The sequence below is a fragment of the Cryptomeria japonica genome, chromosome 6 (assembly GCF_030272615.1).
Source record: "Cryptomeria japonica chromosome 6, Sugi_1.0, whole genome shotgun sequence".
NCBI lineage: Eukaryota > Viridiplantae > Streptophyta > Pinopsida > Cupressales > Cupressaceae > Cryptomeria > Cryptomeria japonica.
In genome coordinates this window covers 362,106,161-362,128,312 of record NC_081410.1, presented here as the reverse complement: position 1 = coordinate 362,128,312, position 22,152 = coordinate 362,106,161, and positions in this window count along the sequence as shown.

The window sequence follows — 22,152 nt, the reverse complement described above, 5'->3', positions numbered from 1 at the left end:
ATAGTAACTGTATATGGTGAAAGTGGAAACAACAATATTGAAAGACTAAATGAATTCAACCACAAAACCCTAGCCTAACAACAACAAAGATCCACCATAACATATGAAGATTACCTAAGACAATGCAAATCAAATAAAATCACAAAAATTATACCATCACATGTCCAATAGGGTTTGGATCTCCATTCTTCCTAGCTCCATTGATCTTGCTTGATATATTTGCTCTAAGATTTTATGTGCACAAGAGCTCAACAAAGAACGGAATGTGGTTGCAAGTAGGATTGCCTATGTTCAAAAGCGTAGTGTAGTCAAGTAGTCAACGGGGGGGTTTGATAATGAAGGAAGCATCTCCTTATATAGAAGACACTATATGAAATGGAGGGATAAGATTGAGAGGTGTAAAAGGAGGTCGGCTATGATTAGAGGGTAGGTAAAAGAAATAATAAAATAATGAAAGGGGTAGGTAGTGTATGAATTAAGAGATGAAAGACATGTGTCATGGGTAGAAAAGGTTAATGACTTAATTAAATAAATAAAGATTTATTTATTTAATAGAAGAAGTGAGATCAATTAAATAAATAAGATATTTATTTAATTTAAGAAAATAATAATTTAAATAAATAAATGTATTTATTTAAATGAGAAATAAGGCTAGAAGAGGATAAATGAATTAATTAAATAAATAAATATTTATTTAATTAATAGAAGAATTAGGCTTAAAATAATTAAATAAATAAAAATATTTATTTAATTAGACATGACAATTTTAAGTGTCTACAGTAACCACCAAGAATAATAACAGGATTTACCTATGGAGTAGTTGTGCCAATGGAATTTTACTAGTTACACCAATAATTTTCATGTGAGTCACTTGTCTAGTAGTTGGCTGCAAATCCAATTGGGGGCTTTGCAAGAGGCTTTTTGATTTTATATCAGGAAGGAATTATGAGCCTTTAGGCATGCATGGAGGAGCGATATAAGGCAAGAAAGGTCAATTCCTCCATTTCTACTAAGACGGGGAAGGCTCTTGTGTAGGCAGTGTGATGCTGGTATATTGTTGATCGCAATTCAAGGCATTTTCTGATCACATAAGAGGTCAATTTTTAGTTGTTTCCAGCTACCCTCTCTCCAAATCACATTTGTTGTTGATTGTTTTTTCAAGCCATGAAGATTTCTTGGAAGCTACAATTCCAAGCACATCAAATCAACAACCAACAACGATATGAAATATGCCTGACTTGTGGATTCTGAAAATAGAAGCTATAAAACAGAAACACATAATGCAACACACATACACCAACAAACAATAACAAACTATTATTTCAAAGGACTGTTATACAACAGTCTATCAAGCTTAAAGAAACAACACTGCTGAATATAAATATAGTTTATTATGCCGCTAATAAATAGTTCGTACCCATAAAAGAAGGAACTAAAATTAAAAAACTTTTTCTATGGTGGTTGAATATAGGTTAAAATTAACAACTACCCTGTTAAAAGATTTTCTTAAAAAAGAAATGGATGAATCCCTGTTAAAAATAATTTATAATTCCAAAACGAGTAGGTTTTAAAAGCCCATAACAAAAGATGATAACATGTCAAGGAGCTTAAAAGCTGAATTGGAACATGATTAAAGAGAGCACATGACCTTTGACTGGCATGATATGGATATCTGTATACATATCACATCGCGGGGCTTCATTAATTTAAATCATTCGATGTCATTTTCATAGTACCAGGAATTCAGTGTCATATAATAGTGGGAGAAAAATTTGTTGAGGGACAGATAATTGTTTCAATGCTAATTTAACAAACATGTAAGAGATGCTGATATGTGGAGCTTGCGGGTTAATAGTTATATATCCACAATTGTTTTGGCATTTCAGAAACACAGCAGTTACTGGGTTTTGCTCTATCAGCCATGGACCATATACATAATTCCAAAGAAAAGTTGGTAAATGGTAATGGTGGCGAGGCAGTGAAAGCCATTAATGACATTCTTCTGCCATGCACCCCCCGTTTTTGCTGCATAATGGTGTGTAGTTTGTTCTTCATGACTTGTGTCCTATAGGCTAGTTTTGGTAACGTGGATATTTCAGATAGGGATTCTTGTAAACCATTAATTATGAAATATCAGATGGTTTAAATTATACATATTAAGCTTTGATTTTTAGACTAAACACTCAGAGTTGACTAACATCCTCTAAGATTAATATGTTGCTTAGTGTGTGAGGATTAAGACTGACCATGAAATATGTATTAGACTTTCACAATGCATGATATTGTTCTTGTTTGATGTCAAAGTGAGGACAGGCATGGAGTGTTGTGTTGGGTGAATATTGAAGTGGACGTGGATGCTCATGTAATTGTTCCACACTTTCCTCTAGGCCAGACTGAATATGATGAGCTTGTGAATAATTATATTTGTAGCATACACTTTGTCAGGGTTAATGGACACACTCGAAGCATTAACTTTTGAGTGTGCCTCTTAACCCAACCCTTCCCATGGGCCCCACTTAAACCAACCTTTCCCCTGTGCTCGTCTTTTCACTTTTCAGTTTGTCGTTTTGACTGTTTCAAAATATTTTGTTTTCATATTTCCCGTTTTCGTAGCAAGTTCTGTTGCATTATCGGTTACCACACTGTTTGCACCATTTCAAAGGTATGCAGAGTTGTGAGATTCCCTGCTGAATGTTGTTCTTCAGCTTATGGGCATCCCCGACGAAATGGAGACCCACATGCAGTCATATTCTGGACACCAAGTATAAGACAACCAAAGAGTGGGAGAAAAATATGATGATTTTGATAGATGTTTATGAATTTACTTATGATTTGGATGCTTCATTATTGATGATAGACATAAATTATATTTGTACTTATCATTATGATTTCATGTGGATGATGATATTCATAGATTATTATGATGATGCAGTTTTATTGATGGCCTATATGTACTCATCTATATGTGTGATTTATACTTGCTTATGATAATTTGATGGTATTTTATGATGTACTAACCTTATATCATGATTATATTGGATACAATGATGTTTATGATAGTGCTTGGTTGTGTGACTGTCTTTTACTGTGTTTGTGATAAGAATGATATTATATCACTCATTCACGAGCATGATATGACATTGCGATTCTCCTTCACTTTTTGGCCTATTTCATGATATATGTTATTGCATATGTTTTTTATTAGGGGAAAACATGTTTTGAAGGGCCCCTGAAACCCTTTACAATATTAGATCAAAAGACAGTCATTAGAGAACACCGAAAAAGCAAAAGACAACAGACATAGAAAAGACAGTTGGCCGAATAACAAAAAACCAGCAGCAGAAAGACACAACACACAAAAACATATCTTAATGCATATGTTGTTGTATATGTATTGTTGGTGATAGGTATGCAGGCACTAGAGATCGACTTCACTTGGCTTCACAAGTCTAAGCATGTCTTTATCCCAATGGCAAGTTGATTGGAGATGGCATGAGTTCCTTCTACACACTCTAGATTTAAGTTGATTACCCTTGTCAGTTTAGTGTCTTGGTGTGAGATGTTATTTAGCATCAAGTGGTCTCTTGAATTATCCTATCTTGGATTGCCTTGAAGTGTGATGATTATTGATTAATTTAATTATCAATTAATTAATTGATTTATATAGTTTAGTAATGTTAAATTAAATTAAGAGAATTACCTAGTTATAATACATTAAATAAATAGTTGACATTAATATTTAATATTAATGAGAGATTAACAAGTGATTTTATATTATTGGTTAAATTTATTTTATTGATTTAATGATTATTGGATATTTATTAATTTGGGCATTTATTTATATACCTTTGGTTATTTTATTAATAGGCTTTTATATTTAATTGTGCCCATTGTTTGTTTTACTATTGGTTGTTTATTGTTATTATTTCCATTTTTATCCTATTGGAATTAATTAAATAATTATATTCTTTACCTACCCTATTGTACGATTGGATGAGTATATTGGGTAAGTTATTTAAATAATATTTAATATATTTTACCTCAGTTTTTGGAAGGGGTTGGTATAGAATATAGTTTTTAGGAATTTTCTGATTGGTCAAAATCTTTCTATAGTTTTGGTTTTAATTTTTATTTATTGGCTTTCTCTGTGCGTTGTCGGGGGATGGCTTCTCTGTGAAAATCTGAGTATTGTGGGAGATTTTGGTTTGTTTGGGCTTAGATTTGATTGATTGAAGCTTATGGGATTTGGCTTTTCTTCAATTTTCATTTGCCTTAGCTTCAATTTCCAGGTTGGTTCGATTTTCTCTCTCTGCAGATTTACTTTTGGAAAAGATTGTCTTCTCTGTGCTTGTAAACTGCATGTGGAAGTGGGGAAAATATTGTTGAGAAAAGCATAAAAGAATATGCTTTACAAATTTATTGAAAATTTTGGATGGATAAAGGTATATATATATATATATATATATATATATATATATATATATATATATATATATATATATATATATATATATATATATATATATATATATATATATATATATATATATATATATATATTTGTGTGTGTGTGTGTATTATTTTGGTATTGTTTTTGTAACTTGTCGTGAAAAGCATATGTGCAGACTTTGTGATTTGTATTTCCCTCCTCAGCCCTGTAGAATGCTTGGGTCTTATCAATTGTATCATTGGTGATTGTATTTCTACCTTGTATTGTCTTTGGGATATGTTATGTGTGTTCTAGGCATTGTCCTTGATTGACTGTGAGTATGAGCTATCTGGTATGGATGTTAAATCTCCCTTGTGAGGTCCTAGTATTCTAATTATGCCTTGCTTTAGCTTTGAAGTGAATTTGAGTCCTTATGTGCACAATTATGATCAATTCTAGGTCACGGATCTATAACTTATTTCCTTTCGTTATTGCCATTTCTTTGCCTCTGGCACCATGTGCTACAGAATACTTTGTATGCACTATAGAATTAGTTGTATGCGCTAAAAGTTGAGACCTATGTGTTATTTAGGACCGCATATGCGCCTTTGTATGTGTTGTATGCACCCTTTGCTTTATCTTTTGATTTTTAGACTCTTTCATGGATGTGCTAAAAGAAGTTTTGTATGCACTAAAAGAAGTGCTCTATGCTTTACTCTTTTCCATGGATGTGCTAAACTGCCTTGTCTTTTGTATTTTTTATCTTTTTGGGGTTTCTTAGTTGATTATCCAATTTTGTGTGTTCCTAGAGGCTAGTGTATATTGGGTTTTGAGTTCCTGAAGCTATTCCAAGATCAATTTATTGGTTATTTAATTGATTATTACATGCTTTTGGGCTTTGTGCAAGATGATGCATGCCTTCATCCTATTGTTTATTATTGTAAGATGTGTGAATCTTGGTTGCCTTTGAGAGGTTATGACACTAGCATATGTTGTTCATGCTTATGATTATATCATTGTTTTAAAATCTTGGTTATCCAAGTCATGTTTTATTTAGAGTCATTGTTCTTTTATTGCGGTTTATGTTTCATCCTAAGGCCTAGGAGCATGATTAGGGAAAGTGGGATTCCATGAGTCTGTCGAGGTCATGAGGAATGGACTGCTAGGATTTTTTGTGATATGGAGTCGGGGTCTAGACCGTTGGGATAGCTCATTGAAGGTTTATTGTAATAATCAAGTGATAACATAATAAATTAATCATAGAAGGGTTGGAGTAGTTTTTGATTAAGATAAATGGGTTTTATAGGGACCCAAATCCTAAATCCGTCATAACATAAACAAAGTTAAACCAAATTCAAAACAACAACTAAACAACAACAGAAATAGGGGAAGCACCCCACAGAGTTTAACAAACAAAAAACAAAATGAAAGCAAAAAACACAAGCCAGAAACAACTAATTGAGAGCTTTCATGAGCTTGAAATTCTTCTGGATCATCCTGTTGTTGATCTCTTGGAGCTCTTCCATGATAAATCTTGAACTGCCTCCTTCTTCTTTTTTGCTCCTGGTCCTGGTAGAGAGCCCTGTAGAGGCCTACATATCCTCATTCTTCTTGTCCATATTGACATTGGAGGATAGATTGGATCTAACCGATTGAGCTTTCTAAATGGCAATTTTCTTGTTAACTCTTTTGAGTCCTTCCACACCGTTAAACATTGACTCTTTACTAATCTCCACCAAACCCTTGAGTTTGCCCTTTAAATCCTATATATCATTCTCCAGCCTATTAATCCTAGCCTCATGCTTTGTTTTCATGAACTTGATATTTTCCGTAATTTGTTAGAGTTAGGTTCAAGAGTTTATCAATTTTATCAGGTGTTGGATTCTCAGTGAAAGAGTCTATAATGTCCTTGATGCCTTGTTTCGGAAGATTAATTTCACCAAAGACCCAGGGAAAATATTTCTCTTGGTTTGAAAACAAATTACCCAGTAGCCTGTAAACATCCATCTCATCGCTTTTAAGCTACCAGGGGTCCATAGTAAGCGGAATTTCAAGTTTAATTTCATCCTCCCCTTTATCCTAAGTCTCCACCCTTTTCCCAATTTTTTGTTTTTTTAGATTTTGCGGGCCAAATTTTTGGGGTTGAGAAACAGAGGTTTTCAACTTTTTTGCTGCCCATTTAGGTGGGTTTTTGTTGCCTATATAGGTGGGTTTTTTCTTTCCCTTCTACTAGTAGTGTTGGGCGTGGGATTCTATAGTGGGCCCTCATCCTCTGAGGGTTTGTATTCAGAGTCATCTTACACATGGATGTCATTCCAGTCCATGGCCATCCCGCCCTCCTCACCAAATTATGTATCTAAAACATTAAGCACATCCTGGCTAGCTAATGGTTTGAGGTTTCTCAAAATAGGGGAGGGTTTAACCTCATGATCCTTAGCATACACCATAATTAGGACTATCAACCCCTCATGCAAAATTGGATTTTCCTCTTTCTCAAAATGCTTGTGAATGATATGCTCAAGAGATGACAGTAAATAAAACGGCATTGAGATTTTTTTAACATGCTTGAAATGATTTAGAATAGTGAAATGATAAGTAAAATACTAGAAAAGCAGCCATCAAGGGTTATGTACCTCAAAATATACTCGGTCATATCCACCCAAAGCTTTAGAAGATCCTTGCAGTTGTAGCCTCCATCCGGGTTCTTCCTGACTCTGCTTCTCTCACTCTTTTTGTCATAGAAAATTGATAGGGCTTCTTCCGAGTTTTTCCTTTCTATGTAGAATTTTTTGCCCTCCATACTTAGCGTTGTAATCTCAACTATGAAGGGTTTATATATCCTGAATTTAGCACCATACACACTTAGCAATCCATTGTTCCAGTTTTTAACAAACATTTCTGTGAGCTTATGGTTCTAGCCATGGAGTCTTCTTACATAAGGTTCTGGACCACCATCCACAACTTCCATCCATAGCTCCTTATTTTTCTCCCATAGCTCACATGACGACGGTTCCATTTTGTTCTTCTCTTCACCTATATAATTGTTACCTCTGTAAATTTTAGCGTTTACACTTGTAGTGTCCTAAAATTGCATCCCTTGCAATTTTAACTGCATTTTGGGCCCTCGCCTTATCGGTCTCATCCCCATGCTTGATTGGGACCTATTTTTCCCTCTTTTATGCAATCAAACTTCATTTTTCACCTTGCTCCTTGCATGGCCACCTTAATCCTTCCCCAAAATAGGCTAGGACTAGGGCATGTCACCCTAGGGTCCCCTAAAGGGAACCTATATTGGCCCCTCTCCCTTGGACCTATCTCAAATGTGAGCAGGAAATGAATCCCCTATGTCGGCCTCTGTCGAAAAATTAATATTTTTCACAATAGGCAAGTATATAAGGAGATTTTCCTCTCTCATGTGCCATCCACCATCATCATAAGGCGAGAGCACGATAATGATCATAAGTCAAGGAGACTACATCAAGCTTTCTTCATTTCTTAAGGATGCATACTCTTCATCTATCCATTGGAGCGACATTACACCATTCATTTGCAAGCATGTGTATGTGTTAGGTTTTTGTCATGTTCATGCCATTTCATACAAAATATGTGATTACATCTAAGAAGTAAAGCATCATCATCATCTATTACAGATCTGAAGGTATACCTTTCTATCATTTATTTCAAGCATTTGCAGTATTTCATTCAAAGTTTATTCCAAACCGGGGTTTGACTTAGGCAAACCCCTATTCCCAACCCCTTTCTTCTTCTTTCTGTGTGCAGGAAACAGGTGTGCATCTGTACTTCTGGAATTAATCTTCAATCACAGAGATGGAAAAACCTTTTTCGACGTGCAAAAAGTTCAGAGGACTGATAGGAGGGTGCCCCTTTTTGGACACACAATCCCTGCAACTTTTGTCTGATTTCACATAGCAACTCTGAATCATGACAAAATTCTTAGATCCAGGTGCACGACTAAACCCTGAATTTTTAGCTCACCGTTTTCACATACTTTGTCTTCAAATTCAGCAATTTACTTATTCAACTTACAAAAGAGTGTCAAACACATTCCAATTCCAACCAATCTACTCAGTCCTTGTATCCTTTGGGATTGGATCTAGTAGAGTTATCCCCCTCTTTTGAATGTAAAGTCTCCTAAAGTGAAAATTGAGCTTAGTAAATTCTCACACTTCCAAGTGGATAATTGGCTAAGCCTCCAATTTTCCACTTTACATTTTGGTGAACCTGACTCTTTACACCATTAATTCTTGTTTTTGTTTTCAGATTTGAGATGCAATTTAGAATTTAAATTTTCATTTACAAGTTTGATTTATTTGCAAATTCTAAAAATTTAGAGGTTAATTACACTAAAACCCTAATTTTTTAATTCAAAATTGAGCTTGTCATTTGTATAATTTGGATTAATTATTTCAGATCTGAGAATTCATTGAATATGCAAATTCAAAATTTCATCTACAAGTCAAATTAAGTGGTTAATCTCAAAAACCCTAAATTTAAAATTTTTGAAATTAAGCTTGTGGGTTGTTGATATTTTGAAGTTCTCTCTTCAAATTTGGTTGCTAATTCAAATTCAAATTCAAAATTGTAACCTTGGATCAAATTTCAATTTTAAAATTAAGTGGTTAATTAAACAAACCTAATTTCTAAATTTAAATTAATCGTGCACATTTTCCAATTCCAAATTCCAATCTTAGATCTATTTTCAAATCTAAATTTTAAATTAAGTGGTTCTTTTTACAAGATCCTAATTTGAAATTTAATTCTCTTTTGGACAATTTCAAATTTTAAAAATTAAGAGGTTATTTAACGAAGCCCTAATTTTGAAATTAAATTTTCATTAGACAAATTCAAATCTTCTAGTGGGTAATTTTAAATTTAGGTTAAGAGGTTATTTTCAAGGCCCTGAATATAAATTTCAATTTCCTAGAAGGTTGCATTTAATTTTTCAAAAATTGAATAATCATTTTTCTAAAAAAAATTAATTATTCAAATTCCAATTTCCAAATCTCAACATTCAAATTCTCATTTTCAAATTTTTCAAAAAAAAAAAAAATAAGAAACAAATGTGAATCTCATCAAATTACATAAATTAAGAGGTTTTATTTATAAAATCCCAATTTATGTTCAAATAATTTTCTTGAACTCAAATTGCAATCTTAATCATGGCAATTAATGGACCTGATCTATTTGCTATTTCACATATGATTATGTTGTCACACAAATCTATCCAGCTTAATTAAATAAATATTCGCTATTTATTTGATTAAAAATCCACTAGCCATCAGTTAATTATATTAATATTTAATTAATTTATTCCCAAAACATTCTTCTATTAATTAAATAAATTATTCAATTTATTTTAATTAATTCATTAAATCAAATTCAAATCAATTAAATAAATAAAATCTATTTATTTAATTAAAATCCCCCTATTCCTCTTTTAAATAAATTAAATAAAACATTTATTTAAATCATTATCCCCACCCCACTTGCATTTTTCTACAAATGCAACTTGCACACATTTATTGAAATAAATGAATTTTTATTTTAATAAAATCCTATTTTCCCTCACCCACCAAATCCACTTGCAAAATCTAATCCCCTTCTAGATTCTTCTAACCCTTCCTAATTAGCCTAATCCATCTCCTAATTATTGTCACATTCCTAAAGCAAAATGGAGTCACTTCTCAAAGACTCCAAAGTCTTTGAAAAGCATTTAATGCTTTGTGTGTTCAACAAATTAACCCCCAAAGTCTTCCAAGACCACTAATGGCCCTTACATGACCATTTATGGCTCTTACATAACCATTTATGGTTATTTCAAACTTGTCCCCCCAAACATTTATTGTTTTGACCATATTTATCCATTTCACATTTGCACAAGAGTTTATCCATTGGATAAAAGCTTTATTCTTTGAATAAAGAATTTATTCATTCAACCAACCTTGACTTTAGCTCCCAAGGTCATATCAGGCATTTAATGCTTATTCCCTCCCCTCTCAACCTATCTCACATTGACGCTTGTCATCCTGGGATTGGGTTGAAAGCCCTCACATGGATTTGAAATCATTCAATCCTGACCCTTGTTGAGATAACTCAATCTCAACCATCCATTGCTCCATTTTTCCTATAAATAGAGCTCATTCCTTCATAATCCAGATCCTGAAAACTTGTATGCATTTAAGCTATAGGCATTTTAAGAGAGCATTCTAGCATAATTAACTAATATCTTGTCATTTTGGTTAAAATAAATCATTTTAGCATCAATAGCATAGTATTACCTTTTTATTTCACATTTGGAGCTCAATACTACAATCTCAATCCTCCATAAGCATCCATAGTGCAAAAAGCTACTGAGAGCTACACTATTTTGGAACTTGGAGAGGAGAGGAACAAGGGAGAAAGAAACTAAGAGCATGTTAGGAGGTATTTGGAGATGCCTCATCATGTTTGCTTTGATAGTTAAATATGCTTGCATGTTTTTAGTATCTCTCTTGGTATGCCTTTTTAGATTAGTTTTTGATTGACTAACACTAACGGTTTCGTGTCTTTTGTGTTATTTGTCATTTGCTAACCTTGTGCCATTTAGGAAGGCATCATTTGGTAAACCCGACGTGAATCCAAGCACCAAAAACATATCATTTTTTTTAACTAACATGTCTGATTGTTGAAATTGTCACACAGGTTGCGCTTTAGCGCTATTGAACACATTTCAGCGCTACCGTCGTTTACGCTTTTAGCGCTATTGTTCTTACAATAGCGCTATTGACCAAATTTCAGCGCTTTTGCAACTGTTTTAGCGCTTTCGTAGTTCTTCTAGCACTATTAGAAAACTTCTAGCGCTTTGGTCTCTCTGTCTCTCCCCTTCTTTAAGCGCTTTTGTGTTAAGTAGCGCCTCTGCTTAAACACAGACTAGCGCTATTGTAACAGAATGTCATCCAAATCGCCTTGTAACCACAAAAATGGAAATTCTTAGGCTTGTGGAAGCCCCCCTTGAACATCGATTTTACTAACACATTTTTGTTTATGCAGGTTAAAAACTCACCTTAAAAACCACAAACTTGTCTTTTGGTGCTTAAAAACTTGACAAAACACAAAATTGTATTGCTTTCTAGTTAGGATAAATTGTATTTTGGTGCTTAAAATCAACAAACAACTTTGCTTTCCTTGCATCAAACTTATAAAATCACAAGCCACACTTCAATTTTGGTGCAAATAAAATTCACAATCAACTTGTCTCAATTTTGCACAAGCGATTTACTTTATGCAAACGTGTTTTTCATTAAGTTGACCAGGATTTTTGAATTCTAGATTACAAAACACATTGCCTTTGAAAGTTAAAAAGAACACCATGGCTGTTGGAGCAACATCTCCAAATAGTTAGACCACATTTTGAAATGATGGATTAAAAAGAACAAGTTTTTTACGTGTTTGGCATGCTTGTGCACAAATGTCAATCGAGTGGTCCTACCTCTAACACATACTATCCTCTCCCTTGGCTCTCGTGGTCCTAGGTGCAAGACAAAAGTGTTAGTAACACTCAAAATTTTATCTTTTTAAGAGAGGCCTGCCAAGGGATCGATACTCTTGGGAACGACCTTGAGTGGTAAATCCTTCGAGCCGCTATAGAAATCAGGTGAGAGCGAAAGCTGTAGCCTTGGGTATAGTTGTTCCTACAGTGTAACTGGCCGAAAGGACAAATGGGCCCCACCACCAGTTACAAGGCTCTTAAGTGAGTCACTGCAGAATGAACTTATGTCCAAAAACATCGAACATGACTAAACACCTTTAAGTAGTAGCCCACCCATTCTATTGATTGAGAATATTTGCGATATAATTTCATGCAAGAGCATAGATGGTTTTGCTCCCAAGATACTCACCATAAATATTTCCTTGAGTAGAAACATAGCTTTTTGAAAAGTCACTTGTGGCTTGATAAAAGTGGTGACTCCCCCATCATAGGGATCATCTATTTGTTATGCTCGTGCAAGACTTAGTATATCACATCCTTACCTGCCACGGTGGGATTCATAAGGTATGTAGTACCAAAGTTGAAGAAATATCAAGATGTGGGCTAAATTTATCATAACTGGCCATTTGACCTTAGGGATAAAAAGTGTTTGAAGTGTGTTCGTTTTAAAGACCTAGTGCAAATTGAGCCGACTTCAGGCTTTGGAAATACACCTTAAAATACACCTAAAGGAAGGGTCATATACAAGTCCAAGGATTGGGTTAATCTAGACCCATACTCATTTGTGCCCTTTGGGCAACATTCTTGTGTTTGTGTGCATGCTTTGTTTTCTTGTCAAAGAAACATCAAATCAGAAAATCACCTTCCAAACAAAGTATTCATCCAACCAAACATTTGTCAAAACAACCAAAAACATCAAAAACAAGGTACAAACAACAAAGAGTCAAATTTTATGACCATTCTTCACATCTTGCGAAAGAAGAAGCGAATCTTTGTCTCACATAGAGTCTTTCTACATCGTATGCGTCTCTACCTTCCAGGCAAAACAAACGAATTTGATTCAGAATCATTGAACCGCAGAGCTTTTATGCAATATAGAGCTCTGAGTTATCACAAAAACCAAGGAGGAAAGATCAATCCCAACTTCTTCCCAAACATCTGTATCACATACAACACAGCTCGAGAAATACCACCGACACCCGAAAGGGAAGAGATAGAGTTTGTCCCATTTGTAACACAAAGCTTTTATTGAAGTTGAAAACATTTCATTCATCATCTTATTCATCCATCATCACTTCATCATCAATCTGTCCCAACTCTCAAAACATTGAGAGGTTCTTGTCCCAAAGTTCTCTTTTAGATATTGCTTGAAATCAAACACATCACATCACTTTTTAGATTGTTTCTACATCTAGGATAAGCTCATCCTAAGAGACACATCTACGCAGGTTAAAACTAGTTCATGAGTGAATCCTCTCATTACTAGGTAGTTCAATCTGTAACACATCTCAGATTTCTCTACACCTTATCACATCAAATCTTATCAAACAAGCAAGCAATTCAAAGAAGGAATTTCGGTTACATCTACCTTAAAAGTGTTAAGAGAGCCACATGCAACACAATTCACCAATCATCAAATCTCTCATTTCATCAAAAACTCATCATCATTTTCATGCAATTTCAACAAAGACTCATAAACAAAATGGCTCAAACCCGATCATAGTCACGGCAACGAGAAATAGAAATAGAAGAAGAAGAAGAGGAAAATCTCAATGAATTCCAAGAAGCACTTGGAGGAAATGCAAATGATGAAAACCCAAGTACTCCTACTCCTGCAACAATAGAAAGGGCTCAACATAACCCTCTCTTTAATATAGATTGTTTGACGAAATACTCAAGAGCAATGCGGATGCTCACTTCTTAAAACTCGCTCAAGAAGGAGCCAAAGTCCCCTCAGACTTTGATCTTGCCCAATTAAGACAAGCATCAGAAAGGCAAAGTCGCCATGAAGAGGAAAGAGGTAGAGATCCCATCAGATATAACATTCCTCGAGGTAACCCACCACCTCCTCCTCCAAATGAAATGGAGATGTTGCGGCAACAAGTCGAGAATCTTGCCCAACAACTTCATAGTGGTGTCAAAACTAACCAATTCTCACTCAATGAAATATGTCCCTATCCTTTTGATAGGAATCTTTATATGCCACCCTTTCCACGAGGATTCGAAACACCCAAATTTGAAAAATATAGAGGAAAGGGAGATCCTCGTGATCATGTCAGAGAATTTCATTCCGCTTGTCTTGAAGTAGCATATGAAGACACCTACCTAATGCGCCTTTTTCCCCAAAGCTTGGGAGCAACAACCACATCATGGTTTTTCCGACTACCAGGTGGCATTAGAACATTTGAGGAACTCATCCAGAAGTTCCTAGCTCATTACTCTCATAACATTGAATGCGACATCACCATGGCTGATCTGTGCAACACCAAACAAAAACCAGGTGAACAATTCTCAGTATTCCTACAACGATGGCGTCAAATGTCTAGCAGACATTCTCTTCAGTTACCTAAACGAGAACTAGTGGAAATATTCATTTCCAACTTAAACGAAGAAATTGAATTTCACCTGGATGTCAAAGACACAAACTCTTTTAATGATATGATCACCAAGGGTTTAAAATGTGAACGGGCACTCATCAAGAAAGGACTCATCAAAATCTTTAATGAACCAAAAGATGGTCCTCTCCCACGCTTCAACAGCGATAAACCAAACTTCTGGAATAAAAACAAGAATATCATCAATCATGGGGTTGTCGATGCCCGGACTATCCAAAATGCACAACCTGTGGTTCGGTTTGCAGGACAAAATCCTCCGCCTCAAAACAACACAAATGTTCCTCCCAATCAAGGTCGCATCACATCTCATGATGAACCTAGACCTCATCAGCAAAAACAAAAACACACATACACTCCCTTAGGGGAACCCATTGAAACGGTATTGCGACAACTCATTTCTCAAAATTTGGTCTCTCTACCTAAACTATCAAACTATGAGCCTCAGGTCAAACTGGCATGGTGGAGAGATACTGAACACTGTGAATTCCATCAAGGAAGAGGACACAAGACAAGTAATTGTCACCAATTGAAAGATCTCATTCAGGATCTTATTGATCGAGGAGAAATTGAAATAGAAGGACATGATCCAAAAACAACCAATAATGATCATCTGATGTTCAAAAATCCACTTCCATCACAAGATCAAAGGGGTCCTTCCACTTCCAGGCGAGGCACTGATACTACTGATTATACGCAGGCTGCGTATAATTACACTGTAAATCATCTGTATGATGCTAGTGAACAAGTTGCAACCATAACCTTCAAAAATCCCAACTCAAATTGCAATTTTGTTACGCGTCATGGCAAAGTTACCATCAAGGCAGCTCCACAAGGCACCACCTCCATCCCAAAGCAGTACAATCTTGTGGAACAATTAGACAAAACCCCTACGCTTATATCCATTTTAGAGCTTTTGCGTCTATCACCATCTCATAAAACTATCTTGGATCAAGCACTCCAAGAGGCGTCAGTCCCTACAAATATGAATACAGACCAGTTTCAAGCCATGGTTGGAAGTCTAAAGTCATCACCTTGTCTCACTTTTTCTGAAAGTGACAACTCTTCCTTCCAACAGCCTCATAACGCCTCACTCCACATCGAAGGATTTATTAACCAGCATAGGATCAAGCAAGTCTTGATCGATAATGGAGCAGGCCTAAATATTTGTACGTTGCAATTGGTCACAGCATTGGGATATGCGATCGAATCAGTGGATCCTCGTCAGAAGATCACAATCAAAGCCTATGACGATGCGGAGCGTTCATCCAAAGGAGCTGTGGTACTACCAATCCGAGTGGGCCCCATGGTAAAGCACATCATTTGTTAGGTTCTGGACCTCCCTCTGCCCTACAATCTATTGTTAGGAAGACCTTGGATACATGCCATGCAAGCCGTTCCCTCTAACTGCCATCAATGTATCAAGTTCCCACATAATGGTGTAGAGATCACAATTCTGGGTGATGCAAATCCCTTTGCATATTGCCATAATATCAGCCATCAACTAGAGATTACTGTTCCTAATAATAGAGAAGCCATTTCTTCCACATCATATATAAGTCCCGCCTCTCTTGCCAGTTCGAACACCACTATACCCAAGCAAGAAAAGCTTAAGATGAAGATAGCAGAGGAAGGTCCTGGGGAATACAACTTGAGTCAACTCTTTTGTGTGGGACAGATGCCCACTTCTCCTAGAACACATGGTAAACCACAGCAGTTACTCCAACAACCACTAAACATACCAGCATGTGCTTTGACACCTTTCATCCTTGGAAAGAGTCAAGAGGAAGAAACACAAGATGAGGACCTAGCGGAATGGATCTATAAAGATCCCATCACCACTGATATACCGCGAGTTACACTTCCTACGGATCAATATGGCAAAGGTCTCCTCATTATGCAACAAATGGGGTATGATGGTCAGAGTGCTTTGGGATATTGCAAACAAGGACGACATGAACCTCTACTACCAGAATTAAAGCCCAAAGGTAATACAGGCCTAGGCTTTGAAAAAGAGATCTTTCCTAAGCTCGGATTCAAAGGAAAATCCAACAAACCATTTTGTCCACCTACTGCAAAGAGGACACCTTTTATAATTAGGGCACCATCAAGCACTATCCCAACTGCCCCATCGAGGCTCAAAACCCCAACACAACCATCTACAATGCCAATCATCCCACCAAGCGAACTCGTAATCCCATCAGCAGCACCATTAGCAGCAGCAACTGTATCAGAACCCGCAGCAGCATCTATGGCACCAGCAGTTCCAGCCGAAGCCACTAAGTCAACACTGCCAATACTCCCAATACCATATTCTTTTGTCCCCATTGACCGCCCTGCAGCACCGATCATTACAAAGATACATCAACCAATCACACCTGCAGTATTTAACTCAAAGGACATCCTAGTATGGTATAGTAATCAGATGCTAGAAAGTGATTTAGAGACCGACTCACATGAGTGGGAATTTGATTCAATACAGCTTAACACTTCAGATGAGGAAGACACATCACCACCTCCACCATGCAAAGACATCCTTGTTTACGGAGAAGCACAAATAAAGACCACTTGGGTTCCTGAGCTGGAAACGTCTTCCATAGACCCTACGTCTCATCCTACGCCTGATTCTGACAGGGAGAGTACCATCAACGACCTTCACCATAACGTCTTAACCCTCACTGATACATCTAACGCACTTAACCTAATCGATGAAGTAATGCCCATTATCCACCCTGAACTCATCGAATGGAACCAACCAAATCCCCCATGTCTTGACTTCTTCCAAAACGATGAGGCCATCATTGACTTTTTGGAATTAAGGGATAACCTACCAAGCGGGGATCACAAAGCTGGATTCACCATCGAACTTAATAGTGCAACATACTTCGGGGCGGATGCCAAACCTTTCAGCTGCAAAAATATAACAATAAAACATGGATCTTCCAGTGAAAACCACACTGTGGCACTGTTTGATCCAACAAAAGTAAAAAGAAAGAGCGTATCTAGTGGTGAAAACCTCTCTGAGGCGCCTGAGGATGAAGGGTTTGACATTCTCCCTAATAATACACAACAGGAATGATCAACAATTCTCATCGAAGAAACCAAAGAATACAATGTGGGAACTCTTGAAAATCCTCATATCATACATCTGGCATCTCTTCTCACTCCAGAGGAATAGCCTAAGTTTATAGAGTTCTTCCAGAAGCGTCAGATCAACTTTGCATGGTCATATGCAGACATGCCTGGGCTTGATCCTGATTTAGTCATGCATCACCTTACCATAGTAGAAGGAGCCAAACCTGTCAAACAGAAGCTTCGTAAAATGCATCCCCAGATTGCAGTGCTAGTCAAAACCGAACTCAAGAAACTCCTAGATGTTGGTTTCATTAGACCAATTGATTATGCAGAGTGGATCTCCAACATTGTTCCTGTTGGCAAACCAAAAGGGGGCATCCGTATTTGTACTGACTTCAGAGATTTGAATAAGGCCTATCCTAAGGATGACTTCCCCCTACCAAATATCGACATCATAGTGGATCTGACAGCGGGACATGCCATGCTTTCACTCATGGATGGCTTTTCAGGATACAATCAGATAAAGATCACACCAGAAGATCAACTTAAGATAGCTTTCACATGTCCATGGGGCACATATTGCTGGAATGTAATGCCCTTCGGTCTAAAGAATGTTGGAGCAACCTATCAAAGAGCAATGACCACCATCTTCCATGACATGATGCATACTATGATGGAAGATTATGTTGATGACTTACTAGCAAAATCACTCACCAGAGAAGGGCATCTCCACATCTTAGATAAAATCTTTGATAGACTGGAACAATACCATGTTTGACTCAACCCAAAGAAATGTGTCTTTGGAGTAACCTCCGAGAAACTTCTAGGATACATTGTCTCAAGCAAAGGTATTGAGGTTGATCCAGCAAAGGTTAAGGCAATCATGGATATGCCACCACCAAAGAATATCAGCCAGCTAAGGACATTACAAGGCCGACTTCAATCCATCCGAAGATTCATTGCACAATTGGCTGATAAGTGTCACCCATTCACACACCTGCTACACAAGAACATCCTCTTTCAATGGGATGCCCGATGCCAGCAAGCATTTCAGACGCTTAAAGACTATCTCATGAATCCACATTGTTGATGCCACCGGATCCAAGTAGACCATTGTTACTCTATATCTCGACAACAAGTACAGCATTAGGTGTATTACTAGCACAACATAATGCAGAAGGCAAAGAGTGTGTTGTTTATTACATCTCTCGCACACTGGTTGGCTATGAACTCAATTACACACCTATTGAGCGAGCTTGCTTAGCAGTAATCCTGGCAGCCACTAAACTGAGGCACTATCTGTTAACACACAAAGTACAACTCATTGCAAAGATTGATCCACTCAAGTATTTACTTAACAAAGCAGCATTGACAGGCCGCTTGGCCAAATGGGTGATGATTCTAAGTGAATTTGACATCAAGTACGTGGACCGTAAAGCTATCAAAGGTCAAGTTATTGCAGATCAGTTGGCCGATGCACCTCTCATAAGCGATCATCCTCTTATTTCCAATTTTCCAGATGAAGAGATATTCATGATCACAACAGCACAACCATGGAAACTATATTTTGATGGTTCCTACACTAGGCACGGCTCGGGGGCAGGCATTCTGTTTATCACACCTCAGGGTGATAGCATCCCGAAGTCTTACAGGCTCACATTTCCATGCACAAACAACATAGCAAAGTATGAGGCCTTGATCACAGGACTCAGGTTAGCTGTACAATGGAAATTACAAGAACTGTAAGTATATGGCGATTCCCAACTAGTCATTCAACAAGCAACAGATGAATATCACACCAAAGATGATAAACTCGTGCCATATAAGCAAATGGTGGACACTCTAAAGACATCATTTACTACTATCACTTTTGAGCAGATACCAAGATATTAGAATCGAGCTGCTGACGCTATGGCTACCATCGCATCTCTCCTAGATCTTCCACAAAATTCAACACGCTATGAGTTCTTGGTAGAACAGCTTTGGATCCCCGCTTATGATATCCCTGAATCCAAGATGATATGTCACCTTGTCGGTTCCGAATCCCCATGGTATGGTGATTTCTACACCTATCTCCGCGATCATACCCTTCCTCCCAACCAATCGAATAACCAACGAAAAACTTTCATTCGCCAAACTGCTCGATATACCATTATTGTTGAAACCCTATACCGACGCGGTCTTGATGGTACTCTCCTTCGATGTCTGGAACAAGATGAGATCACAAAGGCTTTGGAAGAGGTACACGAAGGCATTTGCGGGACTCATTCAAGTGGTCCATCACTAGCCAAGAAACTCCTACGCAATGGATACTATTGGCCATCTATGGAAAAGGATTTCTACTACTTTGTCAGAAAATGCAAGAAATGTCAAGTTCATGGCGACCTGATACATGCACCAGCCCAGGAACTGCAACCAATCACAACACCATTGCCTTTTTGTCAATGGGGTCTTGACCTTGTGGGTAAAATCCATCCATCTTCATCCAATGGCCACAAATTCATTATTATCGCCACCGAATATTTCACAAAGTGGATCGAAGTTGTTCCACTTACCCAAGTCACCGGCAAGCAGATCGCCTCATTCATCCTCAACTACATCATCTGCCGGTATGGTGTACCCATGTCCATCGTCACAGATAACGGTCTTCCTTTCAAAAACCAGGATGTCCGTGAACTTTGTGAGAAATTTCATATCCAACACCGCTTTTCCACTCCCTACTACCCACAAGGCAATGGTCAGGCTAAAGCATCCAATAAAAACATATTAAGAATCCTAAAGAAGACAGTCAATGATGTCGGTCGTGATTGGCATATTCAACTAAATCCAGCGCTATGGGCATATCGAACTAGCATTCGAACCCCTATAGGTGCAACTCCTTATTCATTGGTCTATGGTGCAGAAGCTATCTTGCCTATTGAGGTTGAGATACCATCATTACGGGTTTCCTTGCACAATCTCATCGATGATGAAGCATATAGAGTATCCCGTCTTCAGGACTTAGAGTTACTCGATGAGAAGCGACAAGCTGCATACAATCACCTCAAAGCCTATCAGCAGCGCATGAGCAGAAGCTATAATCACCGAGTTAGATCTCGTACATTTGAGGTAGGTGATCTTGTTCTATGAGAGAATCCTCGCAACCAACCAAACAGAGAACATCAGGGCAAGTTTGAATCAAACTAGTTGGGCCCATATGTTGTCACTGTTGTATTCAGGTCCGGGGCATATCAGTTGGCTACATCAGAAGGAGAACCGCTTGCAGATCCAATTAACAGCATGCACCTAAAACGGTTTTATACCTAAGCTATACAGAGCATCAGGCTCCCCTACATACCAGAAAATACCAAAAACATTCAGAAAAATGTCCTAAAGAAAATACAAAAAACATCAAAAAGTAAAGAAAAATCATGCATCCAAACGGTGAACAACCACTCCGGTGGCACCTTGGGTAAGTATGATGGTGAAAACCTGGCAAACAGGCGCCACTCGTAAAAGGCTATGGCTCCATTGTCTTTCAGACTTGTTGCGATCACATCTACTTCATACATACATCCATCCGTCCAAAACCATGGCTTGTTATTCATCTGCAATTAAGATAGTACTCCATGCATCCTGCATCCCGCTTTTTCATCGTCATGTCTAAAACTGGGGGCAATGCCCTTAACCTATTGATGGAAGTGGATTCTACATTGTCTTATGGTTCATTAAGTTCTTCATTCAAGCAATCATCAAACATACCAAAAACATTCAAAAAACAATTCAAAATCCAAAAACATTCAAAAAACAATTCAAAATCCAAAAACATTAGAAAACATCAAAAATCACACAAAAACATGGCAACACCTTGTACATACTCATCCATGCAGATACCAAAACAAACATTGACAAAATACTCACACGATGACCACTTATCAATCAACCATACAATCAACATCAACACTCAAAACTGTCTTCAACAAGTATGCATCCTTCCTTACCAAAACAAAGACAAAAAGTGACGTTTTCTTTGACAAAAAATTTATGTTAAGCTATCAAATACTTGTTTGATTTGTGAGTACAATCATTCATTTATCTGTATCGGGATCTTTCAACATTGTTTTGTATCGTTTGCGCATTATTTCCAATGAAGTTCTGGGGCATGTACTAATGGTGTCTACGTGGGAAGTTCACCAAGCTACATGATCTTATGCCAAATGCATTCATAGATCATTACGGCTTGCTGACTACAGCGTATACCTCAACCATATCAACATGAACCATTACCAAGGATCCATATTCTTTATTCTTCATGTATATATTGTTTGTTTGCAGATACAATGCTCTTCCTTTGGTTCCTCCTACCTCATCCAAATTGGATAAAGGTTTTATCTCTTAGTACGGTATGCACTTGTCTCAGGATATGATCAGCCTAAGATCAAGGAGGACGATCCAAGTCATGCATGAATAGAGATAATCCTTGTCTATTCCGCAAGCAATACTCTGGTCGACTTGACCCTTATATCAAGTCGTTTGTATTAACTTGCTATATTAAAATCCATGAAAGG